Genomic DNA, 17,438 nt, shown 5'->3' with positions numbered 1-17,438 from the left:
CCTCCCATCAGGTCAACCAAGTGCACACTTCTGCTTTTAGAACTCCAAAAGTACTTACACAGGGGCAGAAAGAAGCCCCTGTGATCTAGAGTCCTCTGATACTCACCAAGCACATTCGCTTGTAGCCTTTAGTCCCTGCAGTCAAGCCCATTTAACGATGAAGCTGAGGCTCAGAGGGATACAGGAGTGTGCCCAGGACCGTATGGAGGCAGGTTCTGGAGCTGCCATTGGCATTATTCTATTTTATGACTGAGTAGTAGTCCACTGCACGTGTGTATGTTTAGATACACATACATACCATGTGCTTATCCGTTCATCTTTTGTTGGGCATGTAGGTTGTTTCCTGTCTTAGCTATTGTAAACAGTACTGCTATGAATATTGAGCTGCATGTTATCTTTTTGAGTTAAGAGTTTTCTCTAGATATATGCCCCAGAGTGAGATAACTGTATCATACAGTAACTCTATTTTTAGTTTTTTAAGGAATCTCCATAAATTTTTTCATAGTAGCCGCACCAATTTACATTCCCACCGACAGTGTAGGAGGGTTCCCTTTCCTCCACACCCTCTCTAGCATTTATTGTTTGTAGACATTTTGACGATGGCCATGCTGACTGGTGGTGGTGGTTGGAGTTGGAGCGAACTCTGGGAGAGAGTGCAAGACGGGGAGCCTGGCATGCTGCAGTCCATGGGGCTGCAAAGGGTTGGACACAACTTAGCAACTGAACAGCAACAGCGCTTCTGCCTGGTGTGAGGTGCACCCTCATTGTGGTTTCCGTTTCTTTCATAATTAAAGACGCTGAGCATCTTTTCCTGTGCCTGTTGCCATCTGTATGTCATCTTTGGAGAAATGTCTATCTAGGCCTCCTGCCCATTCTTTGATTGGGATGTTTGTTTGTTTTTCTGCTTATTGAGTTGCATGAGCTGTTGCTATATGTTGGAAATGAATCCACTGTCAGTTGGATGGTTTACAAATATTTTGCCTCAGGCTTATAGTTTCCTTCGCTATGCAAAGCGCTAAGTGTGGTTAGGTGTCTGCAAACATCGTAACCCCTCTGCGCCGTTTCCTCACCTGTAGAGTGGCAGTGGCCATCTCAGAGATCTCATGGGGATTAAGTGAGTGCATACGGGGTTTGCATTTAACGCAGTGCCTACGGGTGCCACAGAGTAAGCCCTCAGTAAATGGTAGCTGTTCATATTAATATGTATTTTGTAAGCACTTAATCTTCTCTTCACTAGGCTGTGAGCTCCTAGAGGATGAGAGATGCGATCTGGGCCGTTCTTGGCCTCCCAGCCTCAGTCTCTAGTTAAGGTCTTGAAGGTGCTCTGCTGATGACAGTGAGACACGGGGATCCAGGTAAGTGCAGATTTTGTGAACAAACTAATTGTTTGTGGCCCGCAGAAACTGGCTGCTTTTGCTTCTTCTTGATTTGGAACAAAGGAATCAGCTTCTAGATGCTCCTTTTCGGGTCCTGGAATACTGGTGTACTGTGGAGGGAATGGAACGAACTTTGGTGCTGGGGAAAATGAAGGAGATATGTTCTACTGATTTTGACACCAGCTGGAATAAGACATTTGTTTTTAAGAAATGGGTTATAGTAGTATGTTTAACTGCAGGTTTCGTTTGAACAGCCCAGCTTAATGTAACATGAGCGAAAGGGGGAGCAAATGCCAGTATTTATTGACTGGTTCCAAGTAACCTATTCTTCACATGCAGCACTGTGTTAAATATTAAATCCAACAAAATAGTGTGATCCCTGGTTCTATAGACAGGGACACTTAAGACTCAAAGGCTTTGTTGTGATACTGTTCACTCAGGAGTTGCTGTGTCAGGATTCAAACCCAAGTCTGCTGGCTCCAGCATCCATTTCTTCCTCTGGGCCAGGTTCCCATGTGACTAATGGGGCACTTAATCTGAAGGTCATCTCTTATATGCAATAAAATAGCCCATACAATCTGCTCATGATGATAGATTTTTCAGCAAACCTTTTCCCCCATAAAATATGAGGGAAAAACCTCGCCTAGCATCACCTCCATTACCACCTAATGAAAATAATAAATCACAATTAATCTTAAACATTTTGTTTTCACTGTAGCTCTAAAAATATACATAAAGGTTCAATGTTTTTTTAAAAAAAATCCAAAAGGATGCATGTGTTAATGAGGAATTCCATTCACAGAAAGTTAAAAACAAAAACACATATTTTAGGGTTGCAAATGGTTTATGAAAATTTCTGGTTGCTATAGGACATGAATGTGATGATTTACAATACACCAAAAGTCATACAGCACTGGCTTGCAGAAAGCTTACTTTCTCTGCAATGATCGGGTATCACAAACCTGAGTTCACTCGTGTCATTTGTAGTTGCCTTCAGGTGATGGACAACATCGGGGAGAGGGACTTTTCAGTAGCCATTTGGTTTTTTGTGTGTTTTCTTGTTATTTATTTTTTTTTAATATAAATTTACTTATTTTAACCAGAGGTTAATTACTTTACAATATTGTATTGGTTTTGCCATACATCAGCTTGAATCTGCCACAGGTATACACGTGTTCCCCGTGAAGTATAATTGATTCAGAATGTTGTATTACTGTCCGGGGTGAAACAAAGTGATACAGTTCTACAAGTGTATCTATGTATGTCTGTTCTCTTTCTCACATTCTTTTCCATTATAGGTTGTTGCAATATACTGAGTATCGTCCCCTGTGCAGTACAGTAGGACCTTGTTGTTAATGTATTTTATACATAGCAGTTTACATCTGCTAATCCAAAATCCCTAATTTATCCCTCCCCATCCTTTGTCCCCTTTGGTAACCATACATTTGTTTTCTAGATCCATGAGTCTGTTTCAGTTTTGTAAATAAGTTCATTTGTATCATATTTTAGATTGTATATATAAGTGATATCATTGGAATTCGTCTTTGACTGACTGACTTCACTTAGAATGATAATCTCTGGGTCTATCCATGTTGCTGCAAATAGCATTGTTTCATTCTTTTTTATGGCTGAGTAGCAAGCCACTGTGTGTGTGTGTGTGTGTGTCTTCTCTATCCATTCACCTGTTAATGGACATGTAGGTTGCTTCCATGTCTTGGCTATTATAAATAATGCTGCTATGAACATTGGGCTGCATGTAACTTTTGGAATTAAGAGTTTTCTCCACATATATGCCCAGCAATGGAACTGCTGTTATCATATGGACAGAGGAGTCTGGTGGGCTACAGTCCATGGGGTCATAAAAGAGTCAAACTTAAATTAGAGAATTAAGGAAAACAAACAAACAAACAAAAAAAAACAAAAAAATGACAACTCTGTTGTTAGTTTTTTAATGAACTTCCACACTGTTGTCCATAGTGGCTACACCAATTTACTTCCCCACCAACAGTGTAGGAGGGTTCCTTTTTTCTCCGCATCCTCTCCCACATTTATTATTTGTACACTTGTTGATGATGGCCATTCTGATTGGTCTGAGGTGATAACTCACTGTAGTTTTGATTTGGATTTCCCTAATAATTAGCAATGTTGAGCATCTTTTCATGTGGCTATCGGAAATGTGTATGCCTTCTTTGAAAAAATGTCTATTTAGGTCTTCAACTCATTTTTAAAATGTGCTTGTTACTGAACTGAGCTATTTGTATACCTTAGATATTGAGCCCTTATTGGTTGCATTGCTTGCAAATGCCAGGGGCAAAAGGGTGGGGTGGGGTGGAGAGGGGAAACGGGGAGTTGGTGTTTCATGGGGACAGTTTCAGTTTAGGAAAGTGAAACATTGGAGAGGTGGCTGATGGTGGGGATTGCATAGCGCTGTGAGTGTGCATAGTGCTGCTGACCTGAACAGTTAAATACGGTTGCAGCAGTATGTCTTATGTTATGTGACTGTTACCACATAAACAACATTAGGAAAAGAAAGCTGTCCCATGCACTGAGATCTGAAGAATACTGTTAAAATAGCCATACTACCCAAGGCAGTCTGCAGATTCAGTGAGATCCCTATCAAATTACCTGGGATATTGGCGTTCTGGGATATTGCTGTTCTGTGGAGGGTATGAAACAAGCTTTGTTGCTGAGGAGAATGTAGGAGAAACACCAGCTAGAATAAGACATTTGTTTTTAAGAAATGCAATATTAGTATGTTTAACTGCAGTTTGTGATTCTAACTCGCGGCTAACAGAATAAATAACGTGGAGGTTTGAACAGCCCAGCTTGATGGAACATAAGCAAAAGGGAAAGCAAATGCCAATATTTATTGAGTGGTTCCAAGTAATCTGTTCTTCACATGCAGCACCATGTTAAATATTAACTCCTACAAAATAGTGTGATCCCTGGATCCATAGACAAGAGACACTTAAGACTCACCCTGTATGCAAGACAGGAAAAAAGACACAGATGTGTATAACGGACTTTTGGACTCAGAGGGAGAGGGAGAGGGTGGGATGATTTGGGAGAATGGGAATTCTAACATGCATACTATCATGTAAGAATTGAATCGCCAGTCCATGTCTGACGTAGGGTGCAGCATGCTTGGGGCTGGTGCATGGGGATGACCCAGAGAGATGTTGTGGGGAGGGAGGTGGGAGGGGGGGTCATGTTTGGGAACGCATGTAAGAATTAAAGATTTTAAAATTTAAAAAAAAAATAAATAAAAAATTAAAAAAAAAAAAAGACTCAAAGCTTTGTCATGATGCCATTCACTCCGGAGTTGTTGTATCAGGACTCAAACCCAAGTCTGCTAGCTCTGGCTTCCATGTTCTCCCACTGGGCCAGGTTACAGTGTGACTACTGTGTAACCTAATCTGAAGTCATCTCTTATATGCATTAAAATAGCGTGTACTGTCTGCTCATGATAATAGATGTTTCAGCAAATCTTTTCCCCCAGAGAATATGACGAAAAAAACTTGCCTAGCATCACCTCACTTAACCACCTAATGAAAATAATAAATCACAATTAATCTTATACATTTGCTTTTCCTAACATTCTAAAAATGTACATACATGTTCAGTGTTAAAAAAAAAATCCAAAAGGATGGATGTGCAAATGAGGAATTCCATTCACAGAAAGTTAAAAACAAAAACACATATTTTAGGGTTGCAAGTGGTTTATGGAAATTTCTGGTTGCTATAGGACATGAATGTGATGATTTATAGTACACCAAAACTCACACAGCACTGGCTTGCAAAAAGCTTACTTTCTCTGTCATGATCGGGTGTCACAAAACCTGAGTTCACTCGTGTCGTTTGTAGTTGCATTCAGGTGATGGAGAACATTGAATCTGGTGCTGGAAAGAGGGACTTTTTGGTAGTTATTTGATATTTTGTGTTTTCTTTTTAAATGAAGTATAGTTGCTACAGAATGTTGTGTTAGTGTCTAGTGTATAACAAACTGATCCAGGTCTGCATATATATCTCTCTCTATTTTTTTCTTTTTCACATTCTTTTCCATTATAGGTTGTTAAAATATGCTGAGCATAGTTTCCCGTGGTATACAGTAGGACCTTGTTGTCAATATTTTTTATGCATAGTTCTCTGCATCTGTTAATCCGAAGTCCCTAATTTATCCCCCCCATTCCTTGTCCCCTTTGGTAACCATAAATTCGTCTTCTGAGTCCATGAGTCTGTTTGAGTTTTGTAAATACGTTCATCTGTGTCATGTTTTAGATTGGGCGTGTAAGTGATATCGTTGGAATTTGTCTTTGACTGATTTACTAAGTATGATGATCTCTAGGTCCATCCATGTTGCTGCAAATGGCATTATGTAATTCTTTGTTATGACCGAGCAGTCATCCAGCCTGTGTGTATGTATCTTCTCTATTCATTTAACTGTTAATGGACATTTGGGTTGCTTCCGTCTCTTGGCTACCGTAAATAATGTTGCTATGAACACTGAGCTGCATTTAACTTTTGGGATTAAGAGTTTTCTCCAAATATATGCCCAGGAGTGAAATTGCTATATCATATGGCCAGAGGAGCCAGGTGGGCAGCAGTCCATGGGGTCACAAACGAGCCAGACATGACTTAAGAGGCTAAACAACAGCAGCAGCAAACGACAACTCTAAATTTAGTTTTTAATCAACTTCTACCCTGTTGTCCATAGTGGCTTCACCAGTTTACTTCCCCACCAACAGCGTAGGAGGGTTCTTTTTTCCTCCAGATCCTATCCCGCATTGATTATTTGTAGACTTGTTGATTATGGCCCTGCTAACTGGTCTGAGATGATCCCTCAGACCAATTGTAGTTTTGATTTGGATTTCCTTAATAATTAGCAATGTTGAGCATCTTTTCATGTGGCTACTGGAAATGTGTATGCCTTCTTTGAAAAACAATGTTTATTTAGGTCTTCTACCCATTTTAATTTTGTGTGTGTGTGTTTCTGAACTGAGCTATGTGTATACTTTAGATATTAAATCCTTATTGGTCACATTGCTTGCAAATATTTTCTCCCAATTCAGTGGTTGTCTTTTCATTTGTTTATAAGTTTCCTTTGTTGTATAAAAGCTTATAAGCTTGAGCACATTCCATTGGGAGCTGACCTAAGAAAACATGGCTATGATTTGTCTCAGAGAAGTTTTGGCCTATAATCTCCAGTAGGAGTTTCATAATGTTACATCTTATGTTTAAGTCTTTGAGCCATCCTGAGTTTATTTTTGTGTATGATGTGAGGGTGCGTTCTAACTTAATTGATTTACATACAGTTGTCCAGCTTTCCAAACACCACTTGCTGAAAAGAGTGTTTTTCCCCACTGTATATTCTTGCCTCCTTTGTGAAAATTTGCTGACTGTAGATGTGTGGCTTTATTTCTGGGCTCTCTCTCCTGCTCCATTGATCTGTGTGTCTGTTTCTCTGCCAGTATCTTTCTATTTCGATTGTGGTAGCTTTATAGTATTGTCTGAAGTCTGGTAAAGTTATGCCTCCCGTTTTCTTCTTTGTCCTCAGGATGTTTTTGGCAGTTGGGATCTTTATGGTTCAGTATAAAGGCTGGGATCCCTTGTTCTGGTTCTATGAAAAATATCATGGCTGGTTTGACAGGGATCGCATTGACTCTGCAGATTGCCTTGGGCAGCATGGCCTTTTAACAGTATTCTTCAAATCCAAGACCATGGAATAGCTTTCCTTTCTTTTGTATGTTTTTTATGTGGTAAAAGTCACATACTATAAACACACTATTTGAACCATATTTAACTGTGCACTTCAGCACCACTAGCTCTATTCACACTGTTGTGCAACCGCCACCATCCACCACCCCAATTTTTCACTTTCCTAAACTGGAACTCTGTCCCCATTTAACACTAGCTCCCCGTTTCCCCTCTCCACCCCACCCCACCCTCTGGCCCCTGGCACTTGCCAATGTACTTTCTGACTCTATGAATTTGACTATTCTAGGTATCTCAAATAGGTAGAATCAAACAATATGTGTCCGTTCAATTCAGTTCAGTCGATCAGCCACATCTAACTCTTTGCGACCCCATGGACTGCAGCATGCCAGGCTTCCCTGTCCATCACCAGCTCCCAGAGCTTGCTGAAGCTCATGTTCATCAAGTCGGTGATGCCATTCAACCGTCTCATCCTCTGTTGTCCCCTTCTCCTCCTGCCTTCAATCAGGGTCTTTTCCAGTGAGTCAGTTCTTCACATCAGGTGGCCAAAAGTAGTAGAGTTTCAGCTTCAGCATTAGTCCTTCCAGTGAATATTCAGGACTGATCGCCTTTAGGATGGACTGGTTGGATCTCCTTGCAGTCCAAGGGACTGTCAAGAGTCTTCTCAACACCACAGTTCAAAAGCATCAATTCTTTGGCACTCAGCTTTCTTTACAGTCCAACTCTCACATCCATACATGACTATTGGAAAAGCCATAGCTTTGACTAGGCAGACTTTTGTCAGCAAAGTAATGTCTCTGCTTTTGAATATGCTGTCTAGCTTGGTCAAAGCTTTCCTTCCAAGGAGCAAGCGTCTTTTAATTTCAAGGTTGCAGTCACCATCTGTAGTGATTTTGGAGGCCCAAAAATATAAAGTCTCTCACTGTTTCCATTGTTTCCCCATCTATTTGCCATGAAATGATGGGACCAGATGCCATGATCTTAGTTTTCTGAATGTTGAGTTTTAAGCCAGCTTTTTCACTCTCCTCTTTCACTTTCATCAAGAGGCTGTTTAGTTCTTCTTCACTTTCTGCCATAAGGATGTTATTTGCATATCAGAGGTTATTGATATTTCTCCCAGCAATCTCGATTCCAGCTTGTGTTTCTTCCAGCTCAGCGTTTCTCATGATGTACTCTGCATAGAAGTTAAATAAGCAGGGTGACAATATACAGCCTCGATGTACTCCTTTCCTGATTGGGAACCAGTCTTTTGTTCCATGTCCAGTTCTAACTGCTGCTTCCTGACCTGCATACAGATTTCTCAGGAGGCAGGTCAGGTGGTCTGGTATTCTCATCTCTTTAGGAATTTTCCAGTTTGTTGTGATCTACACAGTCAAAGGCTTTGGCATAGTCAATAAAGCAGAAATAGATGTTTTTCTGGAACTCTGTAGCTCTTTCAATGATCCAATGGATGTTGGCAAGTTGATCTCTGGTTCCTCTGCCTTTTCTAAATCCAACTTGAACATCTGGAAGTTCACAGATCATGTACTGTTGAAGCCTGGCTTGGAAAATTTTGAGCATTACTTTGCTAGTGTGTGAGATGACTGCAATTGTGCGGTAGTCTGAACATTCTTTGGCATTGTCCTTCTTTGGGATTAGAATGAAAACTGACCTTTTCCAGTCCTGTGGCCACTGCTAAGTTTTCCAAATTTGCTGGCATATTGAGTGCAGCACTTTCACAGCATCATCTGTGAGGATTTGAAATAGCTCAACTGGAATTCCATCACCTCCACTAGCTTTGTTGGTAGAGATGCTTCCTAAGGCCCACTTGACTTCACATTCCAGGATATATGGCTCTAGGTGAGTGATCACACCATCGTGATTATCTGGGTTATGAAGATCTTTTTTGTACAGTTCTTCTGTGTATGCTTGTCACCTCCTCTTAATATCTTCTGCTTCTGTTAGGTCCATACCATTTCCGTCCTTTATTGTGCCCATCTTTGCATGAAATGTTCCCTTGGTATCTCTAATTTTCTTGAAGAGATCTCTAGTCTTTCCCATTCAGTTGTTTTCCTCTATTTCTTTGCATTGATCTCTGAGTAAGGCTTTCTTATCTCTTCTTGCTATTCTTTGGAACTCTACATTCAAATGGGTGTATATTTCCTTTTCTCCTTTGCCTTTCACTTCTCGTCTTTTCATAACTGTTTGTAAGGCCTCCTCAGACAACCATTTAGCTTTTTTGCATTTCTTTCTCTTGGGGATGGTGTTGATCCCTGCCTCCTGTACAATCTCACGAACCTCCCTCCATAGTTCATCAGGCACTCTGTCTATCAGATCTAGTCCCTTAAATCTATTTCTCACTTCCACTGTATAGTCATAAGGGATTTGATTTAGGTCATACCTGAATGGTCTAATGGTGTTCCCTATTTTCTTCAATTTAAGTCTGAATTTGGCAATAAGGAGTTAATGATCTGAGCCACAGTCAGCTCCCCGTTTTGTTTTTGCTGACTGTATAGAGCTTCTCTATCTTTGGCGGCAAAGAATATAACCAATCTGATTTTGGTATTCACCATGTGGTGATGTCCATGTGTAGAGTCCTCTCTTGTGTTGTTGGAAGAGGGTGTTTGCTATGACCAGTGCGCTCTCTTGGCAAAACTCTGTTAGCCTTTGCTCCACTTTTTCTGTACTCCAAGGCCAAATTTGCTGGTTACTCCAGGTATCTCCAGCTTCTTACTTTTACATTCCAGTCCCCTATAATGAAAAGGACATCTTTTTTGGGTGTTAGTTCTAGAAGGTCTTGTAGGTCTTCATAGAACCATTCAGCTTTGAACCGTTCGACTTGTCTGCACCTAATATACACTGCATCTCCTGCATTGGCAGGCAGATTCTTTCACCACTGTGCCATCTGGGCAGCCCCAAGGGATAAGGGGAGGAGATCAAATCAGCACAGTGGGCCTGGGAGGCTGCAGTCCATGGGGTCGCTAAGAGTCGGACACGACTGAGCAACTTCACTTTCACTTTTCACTTTCATGCACTAGAGAAGGAAATGGCAACCCACTCCAGTATTCTTGCCTGGAGAATCCCAGGGACCGGGGAGCCTGGTGGGCTGCTGTCTATGGGGTCGCACAGAGTCAGACACGACTGAAGCGACTTAGCAGCAGCAGCAGCAGCAATGCATATTAGGATGCATTTTTAACGTTAACTTAATGTCTATCCTACAGATGCTTTTCCCTCCGTGCTATAGATTCTCATTTGTCACCTGCTTTATACATAGTACTGTATATACGTAAATCCCAGTCTCCCAGTGTGTCCTCACCCACCCACCCACCCCTTGGTGTCCATACATTTGTGCTCTCATGGTTGTGTCTCTCTTTCTGCTTTGCAAATAGGTTCATCTGTACTGTTTTTCTAGATTGCACACAAATGCGTTAATGTACACTATGTCTTTCTTTTTCTCACTGGCTGACTCTCTCACAGTCAGTCGCTGGCTGACTCGGTGTGGCAGCCTCTAGGTCCATCATGCCTCTGCAGATGGCAGCGTTTCATTCATCTTATAGCTGAATAATATTCCATCGTATCTATGCACCACATCGTTTTTATCCATTCCTGTCGATCGACAAGGAGGCTCTCTCCATGTCCTGGCTATTGTACATAGTGCCAGGAGCACTGGGACGCATGTATCTTTTTGAATTGTGATGTTCCTGGGCATATGCCCAGGAGTGGGATTGCTGGGTCATGTGATAGTTCTATTTTTAATTTTTAACCCACTCCAGTATTCTTGCCTGGAGAATCCCCATGGACAGAGGAGCCTGGCAGGCTGCAGTCCTTGGGGTCACAAAAAATCGGACACAACTGAGCAACTAAGCACAGTGCAGCCAGGACCCTCCATACTGCTCTCCGTAGCGGCTGTATCAGTTTACATTCCCATCAACACCATAAGAGGGTTCTCTCTTCTCCATACCCTCTCTGGCATTTATTGTTTGTATATTTTTTGGTAATGGCCATTCTGACTGGTGTGAGGTGATACCTCAGTTGTACTTTTGACTTGCATTTATCTGATTCTCATGGATGTTGAGCATCTTTTCATATGCCTCTTAGCCATCTGTATGTCTTCCTTGGAGAAACATCTATTTATATCTTATACCAGTGGTGCTAGTGATAAAGAACCTGCCTGCCAATACAGGAGACGTGAGAGATGCAGGTTCGATCCCTGGGTAGGAAAGATCCCCTGGAGGAGGCCATGGCAACCCAGTCTAGTATTCCTGCCTAGAGAATCCCAGGAACAGAGGAACCTGGTGGGTTACAGTCCATGGGGTCGAAGAGAGTCAAACACAATTGAAACAACTTAGCACTCACGCACATGCCAGTTTTTTTTTATTAGGTTATTTGTTTTTCTTTCTTTCTTTTTATACCAAAAAATGGTATATTTCTTCAAACCGTCTTCTCTTATCTTTATCAATGTTTTACAGTTCTCAATGTATAAGTCTTTCACCTCCTCAATTAGGTTAATTCCTATTTTGTTCTTTCTGATGCAGTTTTAAGAGTGATTTGTTTTTTACTTTCTCTTCCCATTCATTGTGAGTGTAAAGAAATACAGTAGATTTCTGTATGTTACTCTTGTATCCTGCTGCATTGCTAAATTTGTTTTTCTTTTTGTGTAGAGTCCTTAGGATTTCCTAATATGGTATCATGTTATCTACAAATAATGACAATTTTACCTCTTCCCTTCTAATTTGGATATGGTGTATTATTTTTCTCATCTTGTTGCTAAGCCTTGGACTTCCAATACTTTGTCGAATAGAAGTGGTGAGAGTGGGCTTCCTCATCTTGTTCCAGACTTGAGTGGGAAGACTTGAAATAGATCACTGTTTGAGTATTATGTAGGCTGCAAGGTTATCCTAAACAGCTTTTTTGTTGAAATGTGTTCCCTCTATATCCACTTTGGTAAGAGTTTTTATCACGAATGGATGTTGAATGTTGTCAGTTGCTTTTTCTGAATCTATGGAGATGATCATGTGTTTTTTATTTCATTTATTCGTGTAGTATATTAGAGTGATTGGTTTGCCTATTTTGAATGATCCTTGTGACCCTGGGATGAATCCAACTTGACTGCAGTGTATGAGCCTTCTTATGTGCTGTTGGGTTTCGTTTGCCCATGTTTTGCTGAATTTCTGCATTTACATTCATCAGATATATGATCTGTGGTTTTCTTTGTTCGGTAGTGTCTTTGTCTGGTTGTCCGGTGATAGAATGTGGTCCACTGGAGAAGGGAATGGCAAACCACTTCAATATTCTTGCCTTGAGAACCCCATGAACAGTATGAAAAGGCAAAATGATAGGCTACTGAAAGAGGAACTCCCCAGGTCAATAGGTGCCCAATATGCTACTGGAGATCAGTGGAGAAATAACTCCAGAAAGAATGAAGGGATGAACCCAAAGCAAAAACAATACCCAGCTGGGGATGTGGCTGGTGATAGAAGCACGGGCTGATGCTGTAAAGAGCAATATTGCACAGGAACCTGGAATATCAGGTCCATGAATCAAGGCAAATTGGAAGTGGTCAAACAAGAGATGGCAAGAGTGAACGTCAACATTCTAGGAATCAGCAAACTAAAATGGACTGGAATGCGTGAATTTAACTCAGATGACCATTATATCTACTACTGCGGGCAGGAATCCTTCAAAAGAAATGGAGTAGCCATCATGGTCAACAAAAGAGTCCGAAATGCAGTACTTGGATGCAGTCTCAAAAATGACAGAATGATCTCTGTTCATCTCCAAGGCAAAGCATTCAATATCACCGTAATCCAAGTCTATGCCCCAACCAGTAACACTGAAGAAGCTGAAGTTGAACAATTTTATGAAGACCTACAAGACCTTTTAGAGCTAACACCCAAAAAAGATGTCCTTTTCATCACAGGGGACTGGAATGCAAAAGTAGGAAGTCAAAAAACACCTGGAGTAACAGGCAAACTTGGCCTTGGAATGTGGAATGAAGCAGGGCAAAGGCTAATAGAGTTTTACAAGAAGAGAGGCGAAAAGCAAAGGAGAAAAGGAAAGATATAAGCATCTGAATGCAGAGTTCCAGAGAATAGCAAGAAGAGATAAGAAAGCCTTACTCAGCGATCAATGCAAAGATAGAGGAAAAGAACAGAATGGGAAAGACTAGAGATCTCTTCAAGAAAACTAGAGATACCAAGGAAACATTTCATGCAAAAATGGGCTCGATAAAGGACAGAAATGGTATGGACCTAACAGAAGCAGAAGATGTGAAGAAGAGGTGGCAAGAATACACAGAAGAACTGTATAAAAAAGATCTTCATGACCCAGATAGTCATGATGATGTGATCACTAATCTAGAGCCAGACATCCTGGAATGTGAAGTCAAGTGGGCCTTGGAAAGCATCGCTATGAGCAAAGCTAGTGGAGGTGATGGAATTCCAGTTGAGCTGTTTCAAATCCTGAAAGATGATGCTGTGAAAGTGCTGCACTCAATATGCCAGCAAATTTGGAAAACTCAGCAGTGGTCCGTTTTCATTCCAATCCCAAAGAAAGGCAATGCCAAAGAATGCTCAAACTACCACACAATTGCACTCATCTCACATGCTAGTAAAGTAATGCTCAAAATTCTCCAAGCCAGGCTTCAGCAATACCTGAACCGTGAACTTCCAAATGTTCAAGTTGGATTTAGAAAAGGCAGAGGAACCAGAGATCAAATCGCCAACATCCACTGGATCATGGAAAAAGCAAGAGAGTTCCAGAAAAACATCTATTTCTGCTTTATTGACTATGCCAAAGCCTTTGACTGTGTGGATCACAATAAACTGTGGAAAATTCTGAGACAGATGGGAATACCAGACCACTTAACCTGCCTCTTGAGAAATCTGTGTGCAGGTCAGGAAGCAGCAGTTAGAACTGGACATGGAACAACAGACTGGTTCCAAACAGGAAAAGGAGTACGTCAAGGCTGTATATTGTCACCCTGCTTATTTAACTTCTATGTAGAGTACATCACAAGAAACGCTGGACTGGAAGAAACACAAGCTGGAATCAAGATTGCCAGGAGAAATATCAATAATCTCAGATATGCAGATGACACCACCCTTATGGCAGAAAGTGAAGAGGAACTAAAAAGCTTCTTGATGAAAGTGAAAAAGGAGAGTGAAAAAGTTGGCTTAAAGCTCAACATTCAGAAAACTAAGATCATGGCATCTGGTCCCATCACTTCATGGGAAATAAATGGGGAAACAGTGGAAACAGTGTCAGACTTTATTTTTTTGGGCTCCAAAATCACTGCAGATGGTGATTGCAGCCATGAAATTAAAAGACGCTTACTCCGTGGAAGAAAAGTTATGACCAACCTAGACAGTATATTCAAAAGCAGAGACATTACTTTGCCGACTAAGGTCTGTCTAGTCAAGGCTATGGTTTTTCCAGTGGTCATGTATGGATGTGAGAGTTGGACTGTGAAGAAGGCTGAGTGTGGAAGAATTGATGCTTTTGAACTGTGGTGTTGGAGAAGACTCTTGAGAGTCCCTTGGACTGCAAGGAGATCCAACCAGTCCATTCTGAAGGAGATCAGCCCTGGGATTTCTTTGGAGGGAATGATGCTAAAGCTGAAACTCCAGTACTTTGGCCACCTCATGCGAAGAGTTGACTCATTGGAAAAGACTCTGATGCTGGGAGGGATTGGGGGTAGGATGAGAAGGGGATGACAGAGGATGAGATGGCTGGATGGCATCACTGACTCGATGGACGTGATTCTGAGTGAACTCCAGGAGTTGGTGATGGACAGGGAGGCCTGGCGTGCTGCGATTCATGGGGTCTCAGAGTCGGACACGAATGAGCGACTGAACTGAACTGAACTTGTCTGGTTTTGGTATCAGAGTGGCTTCACAGAATGACTTTGAGAGTATTTGCTCCTCTTCCGTCTGTTAGAAAATTTTGAGAGGCATTGGTACGCATTCTTTTTTAAATGTTTGGTAGAATTCTCCAGTGAAGCCATCTATTACTGGACCTCCCCCCCACCCCCGCCCCCGTAGGTTTTAAAAAACTCCCTGTATGTTCTATTTCACTTCTAGTGATCATTCTGTTAAGAATATCTTATTTCTTCTTGATTCAGTTTCAGTAAGCTGTACATTTCTAGACCCTTGTCCATTTCTTATAGTTTGTCCATTTTTGGTCATATAATTGTTTTTTTTATTCCTTTTTTATTGTTAAAAAGTTTTATTTTGGAGTATATTTGGTTAACAATGTTGTGTTAGTTTCAGATGTGCAACAAAGTGATTCAATTATACAGATATCTATTTTTTTTTCCAAACTGTTTTCCTGTTTAGCTTATTAGAGTATTGAGCAGAGTTCCCTGTGCACATATGGTAATTTCTTGTTGGTTATCTGTTCTAAAGACAGCAGTGTGTACTTGTCACTCCCAATCTTCCACTCTATCCCTTTCCCCCATCCTTACCCCATGGTAACCAGAAGTCTGTTTTCTGTGAGTCAGTTTCTGTTTTGTGAATGAGCTCATTTGTTTAGTTTCTATATATATATATGTATTGCACACTTAACTGATATATATATATATATATATATATATGTGTGTGTGTGTGTCTTTCTCTGTCTGACTTACTTCACTTAGTATAATTATTTCCAGGTCCCTGCATGTTGCTACAAATGGCATTATTTCAGTCTTTTTAATGGCTGAATTATATTCCATTGTATATGCATAACATATCCTCTTTATCCATTCGTCTGTCAATGGACATTTAGATGGCTTCCATATGCTGGCTATTATAAACAGTGCTGCGGTGCCCATTGCTGTGCATGTATCCTTTTCAACCACGTTTTGCTCTGGATATGTCCATGGGAGTGAGAGTGCTGGTTTATATGGTAGCTCTATTTTTAGTTTCTTAAGGAACCTCCATACTGTTCTCCATAGCAGCTGTACCAATTTACATTCCCATTGGTGTAGGAGGTCCCCTTTTCTCCACACCCTCTCTTGCATTTATTGTTTGTAGACTTTTTGTTGGTGGCCACGCTGACTGGTGAGAGGTGATATCTCATTGTAGTTTCATTTACGTTTCTGTAATAATTAGCAATGTTGAGCATCTTCTTATGTGCCTATTGTCCATCTGTATGTCTGCTTTGAACAAATGTCTAGGTCTGCCCATTTTTTTGGTGAGGTGGTTTATTTTTTGATATTGTGCTGCATGAGCTGTTTGTAAATTTTGAAGCTTAATCCCTTGTTGCACCATTTTCTCTCATTATGAGGTGGTGGTTGTTGTTTTGTTTATGATTTTCTTTGCTGCGCAAAAGCTTTTGTGTTTAATTAGGACCCATTTGTTTATTTTTGCTTGTTTTTCCATTACTCGAGGAGATGGACTGAAAAAAATATTCTTAGAGTTCATGTCAAAGAGTATTCTGCCTATTTTTTCCTCTAAGAGTTTTACATTCTCTGGTCTTAAATTTAGATTTTAATTTCATTTTGAGTTTATTTTTGTGTATGGTATTAAAGAATGGTCTGACTTCACTTTTTTAACATGTTACTGCCCAGGTTTCCCAGCACCATTTATTGAACACACTGTCTTCTCTCCGTTGCATGTCTTGCCTGCTTTGTTGTAGATTAATTGACCACAGTTGTAAGGGTTTATTTCTGGGCTTCTACCCTGTTCCATTAATTTCTATTTCTGTTTTTGTGCTAATACAGTGTTTTAATGACTGCACGTCGCAGAATTTTTTCAATTTCTTTTTTTAATATATGTACTGCCTTATTTAAGTGACTTACTTCCCAGGTATGATTTTCTCTTTCCTGTGGGTTTTTATGCTTTGCTATTTAGAGAAGACCTTTTGATATTTCTTTTATGGTAGACTTAGTGTGTTTCTTTAGTTTTTGCTTTGTCTGAGAAATTCTTTCTCTCTCTCTCTATTCTTTTGATAAATGATGAGCTTGCTGGGTAGAGTATTCAGCTTACAGATTTTTCTTTTCATGACTTTGAATATATCTTGCCACTCCCTGCCTGCCTGCAATGTTTCTGTAGAGAAAACAGTTGGTAGCCTTATGGGGGTTCCAGAGTAACTCTTTTTTCTTTATTGCGACTGTTAGAATACTTTTATTATCTTTAACTTCTGCCATTTTTGTTATAATATTCCTTAGTGTAAGTTTCTTTGGGCTCATCTTCTTTGGGTCTCTCAGTGTTTCCTATACCTAGATATCTTTTTCCTTCTTTAGGTTTGGGACTATTTCAGCCATAATTGCTTCTTTTACTTTTTTTTCTTTCCATAGGTTCAAAGATTTTTTAATTTTTATTATTTTTTTGAATTACAATCGCTTTACAATGTTCTGTGGGTGTGTGTATGTGGACATGTATGCACACA

The 17,438-nt window shown here is 40.4% G+C and overlaps 1 long non-coding RNA gene across 1 annotated transcript in view; it reads left to right on the top strand.

Annotated features, from left to right (window-relative positions):
- Positions 1-815: 815 nt before the first annotated feature.
- The window catches only part of LOC138424504 (uncharacterized), a 66,402-nt gene continuing 49,779 nt past the window's right edge, over positions 816-17,438 (top strand). Inside the window, exons 1-2 of the long non-coding RNA XR_011250818.1 lie at positions 816-1,114; positions 1,238-1,355. This is a non-coding gene — a long non-coding RNA (uncharacterized lncRNA). The remainder of the gene's footprint in view (positions 1,115-1,237; positions 1,356-17,438) is intronic.

The sequence above is a fragment of the Ovis canadensis genome, chromosome 19, assembly GCF_042477335.2.
Source record: "Ovis canadensis isolate MfBH-ARS-UI-01 breed Bighorn chromosome 19, ARS-UI_OviCan_v2, whole genome shotgun sequence".
Classification (NCBI taxonomy): Eukaryota; Metazoa; Chordata; class Mammalia; order Artiodactyla; family Bovidae; genus Ovis; species Ovis canadensis.
This window is presented reverse-complemented; position numbering and strand designations above follow the sequence as displayed.